General features: G+C 33.5%; 1 long non-coding RNA gene across 1 annotated transcript; it reads right to left on the minus strand.

Moving 5' to 3' along the window:
* Positions 1-1,259: 1,259 nt before the first annotated feature.
* On the minus strand, positions 1,260-9,190 carry LOC149777657 (uncharacterized). Its single transcript, XR_016415388.1, has 3 exons — positions 9,093-9,190; positions 3,659-3,784; positions 1,260-1,532 (listed from the first exon to the last, which is right to left on the minus strand). It is a non-coding gene; the product is annotated as an uncharacterized LOC149777657 (long non-coding RNA).
* Between the last annotated feature and the right edge of the window lie 11,100 nt (positions 9,191-20,290).

The following is a 20,290-nucleotide window of genomic DNA, read 5'->3' on the forward strand; positions in this document are numbered from 1 at the left end:
TGTAGATTTTATTTTATCGTTGAAAGAAAAACAAAGCAACCACTGTTCCAGCTGTAATAGTATAGTGACATGGCAGTATCAGAAAAATGATTCAAGGCAGTTTACCGTAGACAGAAAAAATAACCAACTAGGTCACAATCGTAATAATGTTACCTTAGCGTGTTTTGAATGTAACAGGCATGGAGTTGATTATCTAAGTGATTGAGGTGGTAATTGAGTATCAGCTGGAATTACTTGTAATTGCTCACGAGTAAAACCACGCTGAGGAGCAAGCAAATCAAGTGTATAAATCGCTGGTCTGCCTGATGATCTTCTTATAGTTAATATTTAATATCTTGTTGTACTCCAAATAGGATCTGTTGCTCTTTTTCTACCACCTTCACCTTCACCTGGCTTATATAAATATCTAACAATAGCATCACCTAACACTGGCCGAGTTCAAAAATCACGTCTTTTTATTGGTATAATATTTTGTGATTGCAATTACTGGTCTCATTGATATTGCTCGTGTCGGTTCGTTATTTATTGCTGCAACAACACCTGGTAACATAGTAACCCAGTCATTAGATCGCTTATTTTGAATAAATTTCATCGCATATTGATTCCCAAATAGCCTGTCAGCTAGTGTTCGATTAAATCGCTCAACAATTGCTTGATCGTTATGGATTTTAACTTTTCCACGTCGTATTTTTACATTGTTCTGTTTCATTAGAAAAATTTGGTTGTCTATGATGACATAATGTTAGATAAGCAAGCGAATCCAGCCAGAATTTTTTCACGAGGACATCATACAAATGCTGGTGTTATTTATGTAACTCAACGGTACACATAAATACCGATAGTGATTAGAGATAATTGTAACATTTTATTCGTTTTTAATGGCGTCGACGCGCACACGTTGAGAAATATTCACCAAACTTGGTGTAGCGGTGATATGGATAAAAATAAATTCAGAAATTTCTTCAGCCGCGCTCAGGCTACCCCTTATGGATTCGTAACAGTAAATTTATGTGATCCTAGAACAAGATATCGAGTTGGTCTTGATAGAATATTTTAATACAAAATAAAAACTCTAGTGTAAAATTTCCTGACTGAGTGATTTTTTTTTACTATAGCAGCATGGAGGGCGGACTCTATCTTAGTTGGTCGTAAAAATTAAAACAAAAAATTAATATCCATGGAAGCATTTATTTTGATAATCAACCTTCTCTTCAAGTTAATTTTTCATGGTGGTTTTATTTATCTATCGGAATCCACCGGAATCCACTTAAAAAAATTAATATTCATGGAAGCCTTTATTTATGAAAAGCAGCCTCCCTTCGAACTCAGTTTTCATAGAAGTTTTTTTTATTTGTTGGAAACCCTTGGACGGCTCGCCCTCCCTGCTCCTCCTGGGGCTGGCGTTGTAGACGTTGTTGTAGGCGTTGTGGTAGGCGTTGTTGTAGGCGTTGTAGGCGTTGTAGACGATGTCGGTGTAACATTTCTAAGCCGAAGAAGTTCTGGCAAGATTCCTAAAACAAGGATGGCGAAGGCTGAAATAAAAGCGAATTTTGCAAATATTTAACAATATGTTAAAAATAACACAAGTCATGAAATGTAAAGAAATAAGAAAATAACCTAGCCAATAATAAAACATTATGTAAGCAGAATATGTTTAACTTCATTTGGTTTCTCATGCATCAACTAATTAATCATAACCAAAATGGATTACGAAGAACGTATACATGTCAACTGTGTGTCTCTGCCAATAGAAACAATAAGTACATCAAGAGACAACGAAGAGATTATCAAAGTGAATTTTTAGACAATGACTTGAGCATGATCTTGTTTTAGACGAAATAACCAATACATAATTTCCATCGAGGCATTGGTCACAACAAATCAAACTGAAAAAGAAAACATGTTATTTTATCAGAATTTAACCAAACTTTATTAAACTTAAGAACACCGACATAAAATCAGCATATAGCAATGAACTAGCCAATGCATCATTAAAAAATACTTCTTTATTGCTCTAAAAGCTATGCATACATACATACATACATACATACATACATACATACTGTCACGGAATTGTATAAATCCTTTCATTTATTCAATACATCTACTCGGGTTTTGTTTTGTGTATACTACGATACCCGAGGTTGATTTATGTATATTGTACAATATTTCAAAATAGTTAGTTCGGTTCATGATATGCCGCACGTGCAAAGTGCTTTAAATGGGAAAAGCTGAATGTTTTCAGCGCACAATGTACGATGACTTCGTCTGTGTATAAATACCTCACCGTAAGATTAAATATTTACATTACGGAACGTCTTATCAATGAGCGGTCTACTTTAGAGACTTGGGCATCTTCAGCTATAGAGGTGTGCTATTTTTTAGTTTCTTGTGTATAAGTTATAACTATTGTACTAATATTTTTGTATGTTTGATATGTAGCTTCGGTTTACATAGTGTAATGCAAATAGTTTCTATTCTGGTTTGTGGCTTTGCAAGGGGTTTATATTAGTTGCATTTCTAAGAAACGTTTAGCATCGTAGAACTCTTGTCGGGCATGGTTAGGTTTACTTCTGAGCCTGTTTGTTTTTTTGTTATTAGTGTACCAATAATGTAAGCTGTATAACTTACCGTAAATAACGTCATTACATTTTATCGTATATGCTCGTGTCATGCATTGTACACGGTGTTAGATATATTTTCAGCTGACCCGAGTAACCTATGTGATAGGAGTGGTCGGACAGACCCGAGTGACCAAAGCGATCCGAGTTATCGGAGTGATCAAAGTCGACGTGGTACTAGCTGCGGACTGCAATGCTAACCATAGAAGTGGACCATAATATATGTGAAGCTGAACCATAACACCCGTAGTGCTGAATAAACAGTGTAGCTGATCGAGTAGTAGGTGATCGGGCGATGCTGACCGAGATGGTGGGCGCTGATTGCTTGATTTACCAACCTGGAATACTTATTGCTTGATTGACCAGTGTGACTGGTAGCCGAGTGTGCTGGTGATGGAGTGTGTAACTCCATACATGTAATATTTTAGCCGTGGGCTAATTTTGGGCTGTTTATAAAACCCAGTGTGTTTTGGGCCCTGTAAAGCTGATTTGTATAGTTGTCCCGTTCGTTTACATTATTTCACCATATGAGTGAATACATTTTACTATATGTCGAGTACAATACTAAATTTATTTTACTTTATGAGCAAAACACATCAATCCTTTCGTTGTGATTCCACTGAATCATTCACTCCTAGTCCTAGTACTGCGTAAGGTCATTTATTTGCATTTTCATTATTAAATCCTTGCGCTTTTATGTTAATTGATCCAAAATTTGGATCATATACACGCACATGGTAATCATAAAAAATTCCTCATTCAAGTCGTTCATTACCAACATTGTATTTGTGTCACCATCAAGTGTTCTGTTGTGAATCCGAAATCCCACCCAGTTATCTTGTTATACATACATACATACATACATACATACATACATACATGCAGACATACCTACATAGACATACACACATATATGCAACAAATGCCTTTAAATGCAAAATAAACGAATGAACGCAGCAACAGATTAACAGAAAGATGACAGACAGATAGACAGAAAAGATGTCGAATATGCACGTATTCAATGAGAGAATAAACACCAAGAATTCCAAAAATAGATCCATATCCGGTTTGTAACCCTAGTGGTCCTGGAATCATCACTCTTGGGATTATCAGTCTTCCGTGAATGAAGTTGGTTACTGGAAAAGTGCTGAGCAACCCAAGCACTACAAACAAAAAGATCGAGTATCTCATTCCGTTTGGTATCTGCACGATAAATCAGAATTGTTCAAATCGACTTCTATCTCTATCTCTTTTTCTCTCTCAATCTTTCTCTCTCTCTCTCTCTCTCTCTCTCTCTCTTTCTCTCTCTCTCTCTCTCTCCCTCTCTCGCTGTACATACATGCATATATATATATGCCTCTTTGTGTCTCTCTCTCGCTATCTAACGTTTAGTGACACGATTAGAGTATTTGTAAATGGATTCGGAGGACATGGCAGCAATTTAGTTTCAAACAGTTATTTCTCCCTTCGTCAAATATATAGGTTACTGGAATATTTCTGTATGCTGTTGACTCACCTTGAAATAAACCGCATTCAACTTCTTAAACGTTCATTCTATCTCGGAATAATAATGGTGCACAAATATATTATTTGTTAGTACCACCACTCCTCTTCGGATGGCCGTGTCAGAAGATCCGTTCCAGCTAAGCGTGGTCTCATACACCCCATTATTATACAACTCGCTGTGACATATATGCCAAGAAACTTTATAGAGTTTTAGTGGACTTTTGTATACTGCCATTCGAGACCAGAGGAGATCATGCATACATATTGTGAATGAATTCGCGTCTGAATCTAATATTGGGAGAAAAACTTTATCAGATTCATCATGAGTTTATAGCGTCAAAAAAACTATTTAATCGCTCTATTTTGAGTGTATTATATCGAGTTTTCGCAAACACTAAAAACAAATTGCATTATATTTTAAGTAAGTTGGAGTAAACAAAATAAACACTTAGCGAAGATTATGACAAAAATCATATACTGTTTTTATATGAAGTCCTGAAAGATATATATGAGTCACAGACTTTGAGTTACCCAGCAAGGTCTTGAAAATAGTGTAACATCCTGCGAAGACAGTGACAACAACAAAGACAGTGTATTTATTGTAAAAATATTTATCAGTAAATAAGCAATTAAACTTATGTCGACTGTGAAACAGATTAAGAGAACGTAGGATACGTTCTCCAAGTGGTAGAAAAAGACATATTCTTGGCACTAATAGGACGTATAGCAGCCACGTCTGATTGTGAGGAACCATCCTCCAGATGAACCATAGGTGGAAAACTGTATCAACTTGAGAAATCCACACGAAGAAACGGAATTTCGATACCAAGAGTTATAACATAAGCAGGTATACTTGCTCTACTAGTATTTCTGCCGTAGAAGCCAAGCCAGAGCATGAGGCAGCTTCGTCAAACTGAAGTACACTTATTTAATCAGATTCATCCACGACGCAGTAAGGTCGAAATCGTAAACGTGGTTGCTAATGAGGATATATGCCGCCAACGGAAAAGCTAATTCTATATACCCTGTTTTACATTGCCCAGCTGTTATGTATATTTTATTTAATCTGTATCTGATTTAATTGTTTGTAAGTTTTTAAATCTTTCCATTATTTTATTTCATTATATGCCAAAATAATGTCGTTCTGTTAACGAGGGGCTCATACTTTTTCCAGAAATATGTTTGTCCTTGACTGTTTAGTTTAGTAAACAAATAAGGCTTACCTTGTTCCCGATCTTAATTCAAAATAAGTAACGATCACGTGAACAAGTTTTTATTAATTTTGTTTGTGGGAATACTAAGGCTGAGATCGAGGCTGTGTTGGTTACGTGACCCTCCACTTCTAAAGGCCTCATATGGGCACCCATTATGCGCCTTAAAATTACTGGATCTACATTGTTTTAGCGAAATAATTAGAGCTGGGCTTTTACACTGGAAGGTGTTTGTTGTGTCAGTTGGAGTTATAATTTTTATTCGAATTATTTGATTTCTAAACGATTAATTCCTTTCTCTGAAAATATTGAGAGTGCTTATATAGAATTCTTGATCAAAGAGTTTTCTTAAAAATTGTGTTCGAATTTCCAGCACCGGAGTGTTATTTCTTGTGTTCCTACCAGGAACTGTACACAACAGTACTGTACCAGATACATCATATGTCATCGCCTTCCATCTTGGATTCTTCGCCGGGGATCGAACATAATGCATTAAAACATTTCATTAGTAAGACTTCTAAGATTTAATTCGTGGATATTTTTCTGGGAGTGCTTTAGGGATTTGATTATATAAGTTCTTATTTTTTCGTTGTTACGGTATTTTTCCAGGGAAATAAATTATTTATTAAATTATTCAAATCTTGATGTTTTCACCCTTTCTTGTGTCACTGTTTATTCGAGCCTCAACAAGTAACATAAGAATTGGGAGCTCGTTCTCAGATAAATTTGAATTGTGGCAGAAAGATTTCAGAAAACATTCTTTTTGAAATTTGAAATCACCATGTTTTGAAATCGACAAGCTTTTTCTAAATTGTCATCAAAAGTTATTTCAAATCCTATCCAGGAACAATTAGATCTTTTAGAAGAGATGAATTGATTGAACGGCCAGAAAAGACGATCTTTCTGAGGTAAAAAGGCTTCCTTAACAAAATTGGAAATAAGCAATACTTTGGTTCACTATTTGGTAGAAAAGGATGTTTTGGATAAAAGTGCATTAATTTTGATCAATGTACCTGTATCACACTCTGATATAAAAAGAAAAAAAAAATAGAATTCAAATACAAGTTGGAATTGGGGTTGAGGAAGCTAGAACTTCAGAAAGAAAAAGGAGAAAAACAAATGCAGTAGCAATTCAAAAAAGAAAACGAACTAATGAAATCGGAATAAAGAGCAAATGCATTTACAATCGGAAGAAAGAGAGAAAGAAAGACAAATGCTATTACAAAAAGAACAAATGTATTTACAAGCGGAAGAAAGAAAGTAAGAAAAGTAATTTCATCTGGACTATAATATGGCAGGAGGCTTTGACAAGTTGAAAGCCATACTGAAAAGCGCGCCAGGTCTTACAGCTCGACATTTCATCCAATCATTTAAACTGTCTGTTGATGCAAGTGAGCAGTTTTGATTCAAGAAGACGAAAATGGTATTGATCATCCAGCGTGCTATTATTCTAAGAAATTAAAAAAGCATCAAAGAAATGATTCATCATTCGAGAAGGAATGTTTGGCTTTAAAATTGTTATTACTCCTTTTTCAATAATTGGGTTTAGTGACCACAAGCCCCTTATTTTCAGCGGCAAGATGTAAAATCAAAATCAAAGACTACTAAGGTAGAATTTGTTATTACTGAATGTTTGTTGTGTCAGCTGGAGTTATAATTTATCTTCCAATTATTTGGATTCTAAAAGATTAATTCATTTCTCTGGAAATATTTTGAGTATACAGAATTCTTTAACCAAAATGTTTCTTAAAGACTTTGTATGGATTTCTAACACCGGAGTGTTTTATCTTGTGTTTCTACAAGAGACTGTAGACATCAGTACTGTGCCGGATACAGCATACGTCGTCGCCTTCCATCTTGGATTCTTCATCTGGTCTCGAACTTGAATTCATTAGAACATTTCATCAAATGACTTCTATAATTTAATTCGTAAATTATTTTTGGATTATTTTTGTTATTTGACCCTTATAAAGGTAAATTCTTACTTTTTCATTTTTACCGTATATTTTCAGGGAAATGAATTATTTGATAAATATTTCAAAGCTTGTTGTTTTCACCGTTTCTTGTGTTACTGTTTGTTCGAACCTAAACACGTAACACAACGACCGTAGCGACAAACAAGATTGTCAGGAAAGGACATTTAGATCATTTTGGGGTTGATACTTGATTATATCTCATAACCACCCGAAAAATCTCGATTCACCGGCAAATGATATGTTAACAATCTAAAACCTATGGTTTTGGAGTAATGCCTTGAAAATACTGAGCCATAATAACACTGAGGCTGCTAATATCACAATCGACACGCTTTTCCGAAGTTTCTCGAGAACTTGGACAAATTCACCAACGCAGTTTCGGGATGGACTTGATTTGCATTCTAACACCAAGGTGTATTCCAACACTAGCATTAAGACATGTTACACGCAATGACAACCCGTGTTGCGAGTGGTTGCTGTAATACGCGCTGCATCTTGCGTACAATCATACAGGTTATCGACATCATGCTGAATCTACCCTGATATCTCTGATAATATGCTTGCTTGGAATACAACCGAAAGCTTTTGCCGATGTGACTATCAACCTTGATACTGAAATTGATATGTTATTGCTGATAACCATGGAAAACGTGGACGGCACTAATACTCAAGCAGCGTAGTGCCGTTATGTGTGCATAAAATATGTTTTCTTCATGTACTGGCACAGAAAGCACCGTGCAAGAAATTTCCGTGTCGAAACTGCCTCTGTGTATACAGCACCATTCTTTCTATACATAAAACTGCTCACACGCGCAAGTAAAAATATATGAGGAAAAATCATGTAATAAATTGAAACGAATGATGTGCGGAACATAAAAAAAAACTAAACATTTTGCAGCGATAGATACATAGAAAATAATTATACCGTTTCACACTAAATGTTTTCTATTTAACTCTCTGTAAACAGGTTCAAGCTACCTAACACATTTTAATAATTCAACGTCATGATTATGAAATAATACCCCCAGGAAGGGGTGTGGGTAGCATCTATTGAATATTGGTATAGTTTTAATATCCTGTTAATCAATTCCATCTCCACGTATTAAAAAAAGATCAAATAGATGGTGATCCTTTCTGATAACGAAGAGTGAGGTAAATGTGTTTCTTACAAGATCTTCATTTAAGCTATCAAAGAATCTTTGTATCGTTGGAGTTGCTGTCTTTGCATGTCGAATACTGGCAGTGTCATTGTAATGGTTACCACATTTATTTCTCATTAGGAATCTGTTTATCATATGTAAGAATTTCATATTCTCATCAATCAGTTTAAGCGTTCCAAACGAAATGTTAGTACCTTTAATAGTTTAGTGCAAAGTAATATAGCTATGAGGACATTCAAAAAGCTAGCGTGACTATATGCAATTCAACGTAGGGCTCGTGAGATAAAGCTATATCTATTTACACTACCACAGACAAGAAAACTAACGTAACAAACGCGTGCGATTCTACTTGAGAGGAGCAAATGTACTTCGTTTATATTTACATGAAACAAGAACCGCAAAGTAGATAATGTTTAAGTTCGTAATCTTTTTCTTCCATAGCAATTCCAAATTGTAGGGATTTCTGAAGGAGAACCATACCAAAAACTCTTTACGAAACATTAAGATAGATGTATAACAGTGAATATCGTGCTCTCGAGTTTGATTTGAAGTTAGAGCCTGGCAAGTCACTGTGGTAAACATAATCAGTATTGTACAGATTAGTATAATTAAACTTACCGTTTCCTGCTCCGACACTGTCACAACTAAGAAGAGAAGAAACAAAGCCCTATTTATTTAGATCATTCCAACACACGACGGCCAGTACCAGAACTGACCAATTATCTTTTTGACTGATGTCCCGCCTTCTTGATCGCGTGATGAAAAGCGACCAATAAATGTAAATGTTATTTGATATAATCACTGCGTATGCGGAAAAATATGAGATGGAAAACTGTACTGCAATAAAATTACTAACGTTATACCTTGAAGCAATTTAACATAAAATAGATCTATCCATCACAATTTTGTACATGCTAACATAAATATATATTTATCATAATTTCTTTACCTGCCAACACACACACACACAGATATATATATATATATATATATATATATATATATATATATATATATATATATATATATATAATTTATGACTAAATAGAGATAAACAGTTATATCAATATTTGTGTTATGTTTAATGCACTTTTATTTAAGATATCGAAAATAAATAAATGTAAAATAAATCTTATATATCGATGACAAATGTTAAATATTTTATCAGAACTCAGTTATTATAATAAAAAATTATTGTGTGCATAATCGTTATTAACAAGCATTTTATATGCAATTAATCACATTATATTGAGAATTAATTTAGAAATGCATTTTCATTTTTAAAGAATTAGTAAACTTACTTGTATGATATTAGATTATACTTTTACCAATTAAGTTTTCCTGCAATGTAGAATAATATAAAAATATTCTTATCTAATTGTAAATAGGGGACATAATTCAGAAAGAAAAATATATAAATAAATAAATGAATAAATAAATAACATAATTTGTTAATGTCATATAGTGTTTTTGATTTTAGACCATTTGGATATACCGTATCAACACGGTGAATCAAATAGGTTTCCTTTAGCAAACGTTCTATTTCAGAATCAGCTTTAACAATATGTTGGAAGGAGAAATCTTGCAAAGTATGGGAAATTTTGTTAAAATGTGCGGCAACATGAGATGAAATGGATTGATCGATATAACTTTTTTTTATATCTTATCTATGTTGGTTCATACGTTTAAATATTTATTGAATTGGTTTGTCAGATATATTGAATGCCACATTATTTGTATGTATCAAATAAATAACATTTGATGTTGCACAATTAGTATCACAACTCATATTAAAAGTTTATTTCGTATTATTACTATTGAAAGAAGTATTTTCATTAATAAATGAACAGCGTGAACATCTTGGTCTATTACATTTAGTTGATGAACCTATTTTATATGATTTTTTTTTTCTAATTTAGAATTAGTTAGGAAATCTTTAAGATTTTCAGTCATTTTATAAGCAAGTATTGGTTTGTTTTCGTGTAGCGATTTAACACTTGCTTTACATGATAAGTTTAATAAATCCCAATATTTACTGATAATCTTATCTATATTAGGCAAACTTGGATTGTACTCAGTAACAAAAAGAATGATATCTTCATTTCCACTTTTGAGTTTACATTGTAAACATTCAAGCTGTGTAAGAGATGATACATTTTGGAAAGTAGTATTAATGCTGTCAATAGGGTAATTTATATTTAAGAAATTCTGACCTAACTCAAAGATGATTTAAAAACAGCGTCATCTAAAATAATTCGTCTATATCTTTTTGCTTGGCTATATGGTATCCCGTTTTTACATGATTTAGGATGGCATGAAGAATATTCAACAGATTGATGAATATTCGTGCTTTTGACATGAGCAATGGTAGTAATGTCGTTAATTTTATTTTTCACGACATCTACGTCCAAAAATGATACTTTAGTTTTAGAGACATTGAATGTAAATTTTATTGTTGGATGTAATTTATTTAAACTGTCTATAAAATAATAAAGGTCTCCTAATGAGTAACTCCAAATCATAAAGATATCGTCTTAAAATATTAACCATACATCTGGTTTCAATAGGCATTTATTTACAAAATCATTTTCTAATTTTTCCCATAAATAACCATTAGCAGATGCCATAAGACTATCTGTTGCTGTTCCCATTTTTTAGAGACAGTTTGTATTACCAAATTGAAGAAATTTATTTTCAAGCGAAAGTTTTATCAAATCACAAACATGTTCTTTTGATAGTTTATATGTTTATTCGTTTTCATGAAGATAATATTTACACGCTTCGATACCATCATTATGTGGTATATTCGTGTAGAGTAAAACCACATCAAGTGTAACAAGGAATTAATTTGCAGTTAGTTTCGGTAAATATTTCAATTTGGTAATGAAATCAAAAGTATCTTTGACATATAAAGGTAGTGATTTCATCAGTGTTTGTAAAATGTGATCAATATATTGCGATATATTATTTGTAATTGAGTTATATGTGGAAATAATGGGTCTACCTGGATATCCTAAACGTAGTGACTTATCAACCGTTTTATGTATTTTTGGTAAAATATAAAACTGAGGTGTGCGTATTTTATTAGGGAAGGTATTTAGTTCATCACATATGGAACAATTGAGTAGAGAGATTTGATTAATACATTGGCTTATTTTTCTTTAATTTCTTCAGAAGGACTATAGGAAAGTTTTGTGTAATATTCTTCATTATTTAATTGTCTTTCTGCTTCTTTAATATAATACTCCTTATTCATTATTCCTATGGTACTAGACTTATCAGCTTTTTAATAATAATACTTTCTTCTTGTGATAAGGTACGTAAAGAATTTAGTTCTTCTCTAGATATGTTTGTAAATGTTTTCTTTTAGAACTGCTATTTAAAATTTCTTGTTTAGTTGCTGGAAGATAAAAATCAAGATAAATATCTTGTCCACTATAAGGTGTAAATGTTGATTCTTTTTCATTGTAAAATTGCTTATTATGTAAATGAAAACTATTTTCATATTGTGAAGGTGTACATGATTGTGAGAAAAATTCTTTTAATTTTAACGATCTTGTGTATTTGAAAAATGCTTCTGCTAAATTAACATTATCATGCACTTTGGTTGTCGGACAATATGATAATCACTTACCTAGAAGAATGTATTCACTATTAGTTAGAATTCGTTTAGGTCGAATTTTCTATGCCTGAGGCTGTTAAGTGCTTTGCTTGATCATGTTTGGAATTGTTTCGAATAAGTATATTTATTTTTCAATTGATTTGGTTGATAGCTAATTCTTGCTTCTTGGTGAGTCCTGTTCTATTTAATTTTCATGTCTTGGTTGTTGGTTATTACGTGTGTGATTCTTAGTTACTGCACGTTTCTTTATTACATTGATGAAGATAATTTCTTCTGGCGATTTATTTGGTTGTTGATTATCTCTTTTTGATTTTTCTCTAGTTGTTTTCAACGCTGATGTTTCTTTGTCCAGGAAAATTGTTTTTCTCTCTCTCTGTAAATTCTGTAGCCTTTTACATTTATGTACCAGTCCCTGTTTATCTTGTGTGTGCCAAGACACAGACCCACACATACATACATGCATATATACATACATACATTCATACACACACACATACATACATACATACATACATACATACATACATACATACATACATACATACGTACATACATACATATATTGAATAACATTTTTCAACATTTTTATTTGCTTGGTATTTAAAAACACCTACTTAATCCCTGAGGGAATGCAACTTTCACTTCCGCCTCAACTGCCGGGACTGTTTTAGATGAATACGATCCTAAGTTCTCACAAATCTAGAGTTGGACAAATTTAAAAACATACAGATAAATAGAAAGCACACAAACTAGATTTTGACAAATTTAAAAACATACAGATAAATGGAAAGCACACAAATCTAAATATGGACAAATTTAAAAACATACAGATACATGGAAAGCAACAAAACTAATGCATACATGTATACATACGTACTGGTACGTGTATTGTTTCAATAATGAACATAAACAATGTGTTTTTACTTTTTGGAGTTCATATTGCAGAACAATTTCGTTAACTTACGAATATTTTTAAAGATGTGCTGGAACTATGAATGTATCTCAATACCTGTAATCAATTAAAAAACTGGGCATCATAACAGTTAACCTATTACTTGCCCAATTTAAAAATGTAAAATATAGATTTTTATTTTTAAAAATAATGATTTCAAGGAATCTAATGGGTATGCTCATACGAGCGAGTACAGCAAAGTTGTCTATTTAACCGCCTAGCAACGATGAAGTTTCTGATATATTTGGTTACTTAAAATTGTGTTGTTTCCAGTACAGTTTGAAAGATTATTTGTATATATGTGTGAAAGAAACTAAGAAATTTGACCGCCTTATAATAGGTATTTTCTTAAATAGGTAGAGTGATTGCTGCGTTCATTAATTTACTTTGCATTTAAAGGCATGTGTTACATGTCTGTCTGTCTGTATGTTGTCTGTCTGTCTGTCTGTATGCATGTATGTAATGTATATATGTATGTATGTATGTATGCATGCATGTAGGTAGGTAGGTAGGTAGGTATGTAGGTCGGCATCTAGCTAGCTACGTACCTTACGTACCTACGTACTTTGCATTTAAAGGCATTTGTTACATGTATGTATGTATGTATGTATGTATGTATGTATGTATGTATGTATGTATGTATGTATGTATGTATGTATGTGTGTGTGTATATATGTATGCATGCAGGTAGGTATGTACGTAGGCATCTAGCTAGCTACGTACCTACGTACGTACGTATGTATGTATGTATGTATGTATGTATGTATGTATGTATGTATGTATGTATGTATGTAACCATACATGCGTGTATGTATATATGTATCTATGTATCTACTTATACGGAATGATAAACTTTGGATGAGCTAAGCTAAACCCCATAGCTAGCGCACACTCGCTTGCACGTACGTTTGATTGTCATATATATTAGTATGCGGTATCTGATTTTTTACCGATGCCATTTATGAAATGGGAAGGAAAAAACACAAGCGATATAAATAAAATAGCCACATATAAAGAAAGTTGGATAATTTCCACAAATATATGTGAGCTACTTACTATTTGTATCTTATATATCATAATAGTTTGAACATTATTGAATGCGTCGTGTTTATCTACAAGGACGTATTTAATTTATCTGTGAACTGTTAAGGTAACGCATTGTAATCATCAGTAGGTTACAAAAATGTTAAATTTGTATGATCTCCAAAAGCTTGTCTGAGTTATTATATACTACCCTTTCCATAAGAGTGTCGCTATTATTATGTACATAAGTTGAGTGTATTTACTAAAAATCAAATTAATCATAAGTGCATAGAATTACCGCATACAAAAAGCACAATCCGATTTACTCATTTTGAGGTTTTCAGGGTATAATATATTGTTTGCGATTAAACTATTTTTAATTTTAACCTCCGATGAAACAAATTTAAATTACTTCCAAACTTTCCGAAATGAAATGGAAAATTTGTCCCCCCTCCCACCACATTGAAATTATAAAAAAAATGTACTTTATACGACAATCTCATTATATATATATGTGTACTTTCAGGTAGCTATCACAAAACATGATGAAACACGTGAATTTGATGCTCACATATAACTCATTCTAAAACTCGACATGGTCATGCTTTGCACCACATTACTATACATTTCTTGAGCTCCTAGAAGAGGGTTTCACGGTTAGCATCTCCCCTTGAAAACACCAGAGGACATATCGGTGCAACGCACTTCTGGATAGTTCAAACAATTCAGCTGGCAGTTGTAGATCAATAAAAACGGTGATACACCGCTCACATTTTGCAAGCATATATCTCATCATCTTAAAAAGAAACTCTATCAATATTTGATCAATTTGTTTTGACATCTTTTTTTTCTTCTCGCTAACTTGCGCTGCTCCCAGTTTTCAAATAAATATTATCTGCCCATTTCAGAACTTTATTATCTTTCCACTGCTACCTTATGGTCTAGTCTGTATTATTTGATTTTGCGAAAGTGTATCGCTGCTTAAAAAGTTCTTACAATTAATCTCGCTTGAATAATCACTACAATACTCACACACACACACACACACACACACACACACACACACACACATACATGTATTAACGTCAAAGTGGGGTCTTTAACAGATATCTCTGAAACTGGTGTCCCATGTTTCTTATTGTCGTATCTTCAAAATACCGTCAAACATAACAAAAACCTGGCCTTCTGAAATTAGACACACATTTAAATTTAAAGATATTATTTGTTTTGTTTTTTTTTTTAAATACCAGCTCTTGACAATTTTGACAGTAGTCCTAGAAATTGGGGACCCGGAAGTCACTAATCACGTGATATACTCTCGCACCCGAAATGGGTTCCGAAAACACTCACTTGAAACTGGGGTCATGAAGAAAATCAACTTATAAAACAACAATATAATGCAATAAATAATCAATTTATAGTGTAGAATGAAATGAAAGATGATTTAGCTCTTTCGTTCTTATATATGTATTACCTTAATAAGGGCCACACTGAAATGTACGCCGATAAATCAGCCCCTCACCCTTGATGATAATGATTGGTGGTTTAGAGGCTGATATAGGCTATTCTTTAAAACCTGCAACCTAGACTTGTCGGCATTTCTCATGGCTGTGGAGCTACGGTCGGCTGAAGAGTTTTGGTGACATGTACATGATATTTCCGGAGCAAATCTTATGTTTGGTGACTTGTAAATGCATGTGCAATAGCACAACCCTCTGTCCATTTTGAATTTCGCACTAGATATGGAATATGGTTGTCACCAGTTATTGGTATGTGTCTAAGGTGTATGCATGTTTGCACATTTTAATGACCAGGTGAAATCAGACCAAAATATTGTCCATCAGTATCAGCAGACATATTGATAAAATAACCAATTTTCAAGCCTTGTTTCGGAAAAATTCATACCGGAACACAGCGATCAGTCCGCGATAGCGGGTTTCATTTCAACCGACTGTTTAACTGTATTTTAAAGCGTCATAAGTGCCAAGAATGTATTTTCTTTTAAATTTTAGCTATTATACCTACATTACATAATAGAATAATACAAATACATGTCTTTTTCACATATCCAATATAACACCAAACACGAAAAAAATGTACATGATTTTCCAATTGTATGACACATTAGAGTACAGAACTATCATGGAAAAAAAAAAAGAAAAACCTTGCTCTCTCTCTCTCTCAGGTGGAAATTTTGTCTCCATATTTAAGCCGAAAACGTTGACAGACATCTAGAAACTATAAAATTCTCATGTTTTATTCGTTACCTAATACGATTGTTTGGCATACAGCTACAGTCACTATCACTTATCCAAGCACATTTTTTCACAACTTGCGGTTTTATATATGTTTTGTCCAAGTTTTGAAATGATAAAGATTTTTGAAAGTTTACCCAAAAATGTATTACCTCTAGGCTACATGTCACAAACCAAACCCATTACTTCTAGATTAATAGTCATAGCTACAAATGAAAGTTAAGTGCCATAGTAAGAAGTTTTTGTGTCTATCACAATTACATATGTTACTGTAGAGCCCCTAAAGATGCCCATGCTCACTCACACATAATACAAATATTTATTGGCAGATCAGCTGATAGAACGTCATATTCATAATCCAAAGGTTGGCTGTTTCCAATATCAAAAGTCGGCTGCACTTGGCTGCTATAATGTGTTAATAGTGCTACTAAATCAACCAACCATTAAAAATAAAGTTTAAAATTGCGAGCAGAGACTCACTAGACAACCTGCAATACAAAAGTCAGCTTCCTAGTTACGATCAGTTCTGCTCAGGATACTTATCTGTTAACAAGGCCTAAAATGCTACATCTTATAGTAAATAACACGAAACATACAACAAGAACCAGATGCGGGGCAGAGCCTATGTGCCTTTCGTCCCGAAGAACAGGTTTTCATTACAATTAGATGGTTCAAATTATGCCCTAAAATCCATCAGAATGTGAGGGTTCTGTCCCAGTGAGTTTGCCTACTTGGTTTTATAACCCCACCCACCACCCATTTTATTTCTGGGTAAGCCTGTGAACTAAATTCAGATCATCATCTCGTATACGCCATGTTGAAACAGGAAGATGCGTGCAATACAATTAGAAAATTGAACCTGGCGTATTTGTAATACGATAATGAATTTCACTTTCTACTTAAATATCAGTGCTACATGGGATTACAAGAGACAGCCAAATATGGCAACATTTATAGGTTTTTCAAGTATTAATCAGAGGCTTTTAAGATCTTTTCAATATCTCAACAAACCATTTTGAAGTCTGCACCAACATTCTTCAATGAAATTACTTAAGTTTTTTTTTTTTTAAATATCCTTTCTTACCCAGTTTCAATACATTTCCATAAAAATTATAATTCAATATTTTTAATTTTTTGCTTTAGCTGTTTGTGCTAATAATGTAATCACTTTTTGTTTTCTTTTGATGTGATTGTATTTTTGCTTCTTTTCTCGTTTTCTCCAGTTTGTTAGTTCGTTTGTGGCAATTAAAACATATTTAAATATTATAATGATCCATAATCGGATTCATGTGTCTAAACTTATTTAGTTATTTTGTGATTTGAAGATATTTATTATTTTAACCAACTGCAAAATACATAAATTATTCCTCTGGTTATTTTTAACTTCACAACTGTGAAATCATATAATTTCAAACCATTTGTCTAGCAAAACAAGCATGTTAAAGCAAATGTTCGTATCACAGGTGTCAGACTGTCTTGACTGTCCGCCATAACTGCACTCTAATCGGGGCTCTAGGTGGACGATTTGTCTAAAGGGCTCACCTTTTACAGTTTGTTCATCTCATCTCCATTCTTGTGGGTTTGTCTCGGTCGTGTTCTGTGAGAAAGCTTGCCAGTAGCTTCCCGTAGGTTGTTGGTTAAAATATAAAGTATTTACGGATAGAACAATAAGAATGTAAAATTCAGTCAAGCAACCAAAACACACGAGTTTGTTCATTTATTATTCAGTAGTAAAACAAACGAACAAAAAAGTCCGATAAAATAAATTTGATAGTTGTAAATCGTGACTGATTAACTATTTAGCAATTAATAACATCCAAAACAGCACTAACCATCATGGATATTGGAAAGAAATGTGATCGGGATGAAAAGTTGAACCTGAAGATATCAAAATATTTCAATTGTATATGATCGAATCTGTTCTGATCGCTCAGATATAGTGAGAAAACACTGAAGTGATCTTTTGCACGCTATTTCACAAGCACGAGTCAAAGAACACTTCTGTAATCAAAGGTGTACAATTTGTGTTAAAGTCAGGACTTGTGGACCATACGAGATGTTATGAATATATACCTTCCCCAAAAGCCGAAACAGTTGCAAAATGCAACACTATTGTTCCTATGATAGACAAAGGGTCAGACAAGGTAAAATATGAAGATACTTCACAATGCCTGTCAATAATGTACCTTTTCTCTTGTCAAGCACTAGTTCTAAACCACCCATAAGATCGCGTGAGTTGCATCATTATGCAGCTTTTGAACCTTTGTTACTGATATAGGTCAAAGTCTTCTGTATCCCACGACTTTACCCTCGAATCACGCTCGATTGCATGATTTACAGAAGTGTGTGCAAGCCCGCAAAGCAACGTTACCATGAGGTCCCCATGCTAAGTCGTGTGGGAGGGAAGACATTAACCTAATTCAGTAACCAAACAAACAATTACGAAACCATACAATTGATGATTATTTTTCCAAATCCTACAACTATACGAGTGTAGCCTTCTAAGTGACATTCTTATAAGGAGCTTCAGTACAGCCATTTAAAAGCATTGTACTTGTTTTTGGTCGCTAATGCCCCGGTTCCGTGTGTATGCTCGGAGCTGATGGTTTTCCATTTTGACTAGCACAATTTCAAACTCGGCTATTCTAATAGTTTTATCGTCGATTGTCACCTAGTCCAGTTTACTTATTCTACTGAGACTGCTTTGTGCCGTCGTGACAAATTCAAAATAATATATGAGTGGAATTAAAAAGAGGATAATAAAAATGATAAAAACAACTTTTTATTGCTTTACTTTTATTTTATTTTCTAATGTACATAAAAAGCATAACCCATATACAAGCAAGCAAAAGATGTAATGGTTGGCATGTATGGATATCGTGAGAAGTCTTTTGATGAAAACCCTATGTGGATATAAATTCTTCTGTAGTAGTGATAATAGTATTTCCAAAGTTGACACATTGGTTTTCATATTGATATCATACCGACATAATTTATATTCAGGCCTAACTAAATTTTATAAGATATCTTCTGATGAGAAACCCCATAAGAGATTTCATTTAGGAAGAATAAGGATAAGATTTTCAAGATGGCTATCATGATGGCCATATTTGAAGCCAGATCAGCACATTTTTAATAAAGACAACTAGATATCATAAGTAATCTTGTCACACACCCCCCACGGTCAAAATGACTTTCTATTTACGGAGGAGTCGCGAGAACTAGATAGTGATAACAGATATGCACCATTTTTATTTAGCACCATACACAAAATGACATGGTAATAACCAAATGTTTGCATGGCTTTGCATCAAGATGTTATAGGGACACAAATATTTTCAAACTGGCCACTGTGGTGGGCATAGTGTATGTCAGATCTTCAAAATTTTCTTAACAATGCAACTAGATACCAAACCAATTCCTTTTGTGAAAATACCATGTTGATACGACTAAAGATGGCTCATGTTGTGGCTAAATTGGATGTCAGTTCGACGCAATTTAGATTTAGGACCAAGTCAACATCATACAATGTCCTATATTAAAAAAAACCATGGTGATGTTCAGAAGTAGCAATAAAAAGAAACAGAACTGTGTTTAGGTAGGACCACATGACATCATACAAGTTCTTTTTGTCAAAAGTTTATGTCAATTTTCGTTCCTTGAGTAGCAACAAGATTTTCAAGATGACTGCCACATGGGCAGCAGACATGCATGATTTTCGTTCAGGACGTGAGTTTTTTTTTTTTTTTTGTGAAAACCCCGTATTAATATTACCATCAATTCAGGATAAGTTGCAACAAGATTTTCAAGATGGTCATGCCTCAGCAGTACCATTTTCATTTAGGACCAACTAGACGTTGGGATGACTGCATGTAATGTTTCATGGCTATTACACGTTTAGGAACCTTGTTGACAAACTTGTGCTTAACAGACAGACAGAAGATAACAGACCATCTAGTTAGCT

Source organism: Sinohyriopsis cumingii, chromosome 17 (genome assembly GCF_028554795.1).
Source record: "Sinohyriopsis cumingii isolate HCF-2022 chromosome 17, ASM2855479v2, whole genome shotgun sequence".
Taxonomy (NCBI): Eukaryota; Metazoa; Mollusca; class Bivalvia; order Unionida; family Unionidae; genus Sinohyriopsis; species Sinohyriopsis cumingii.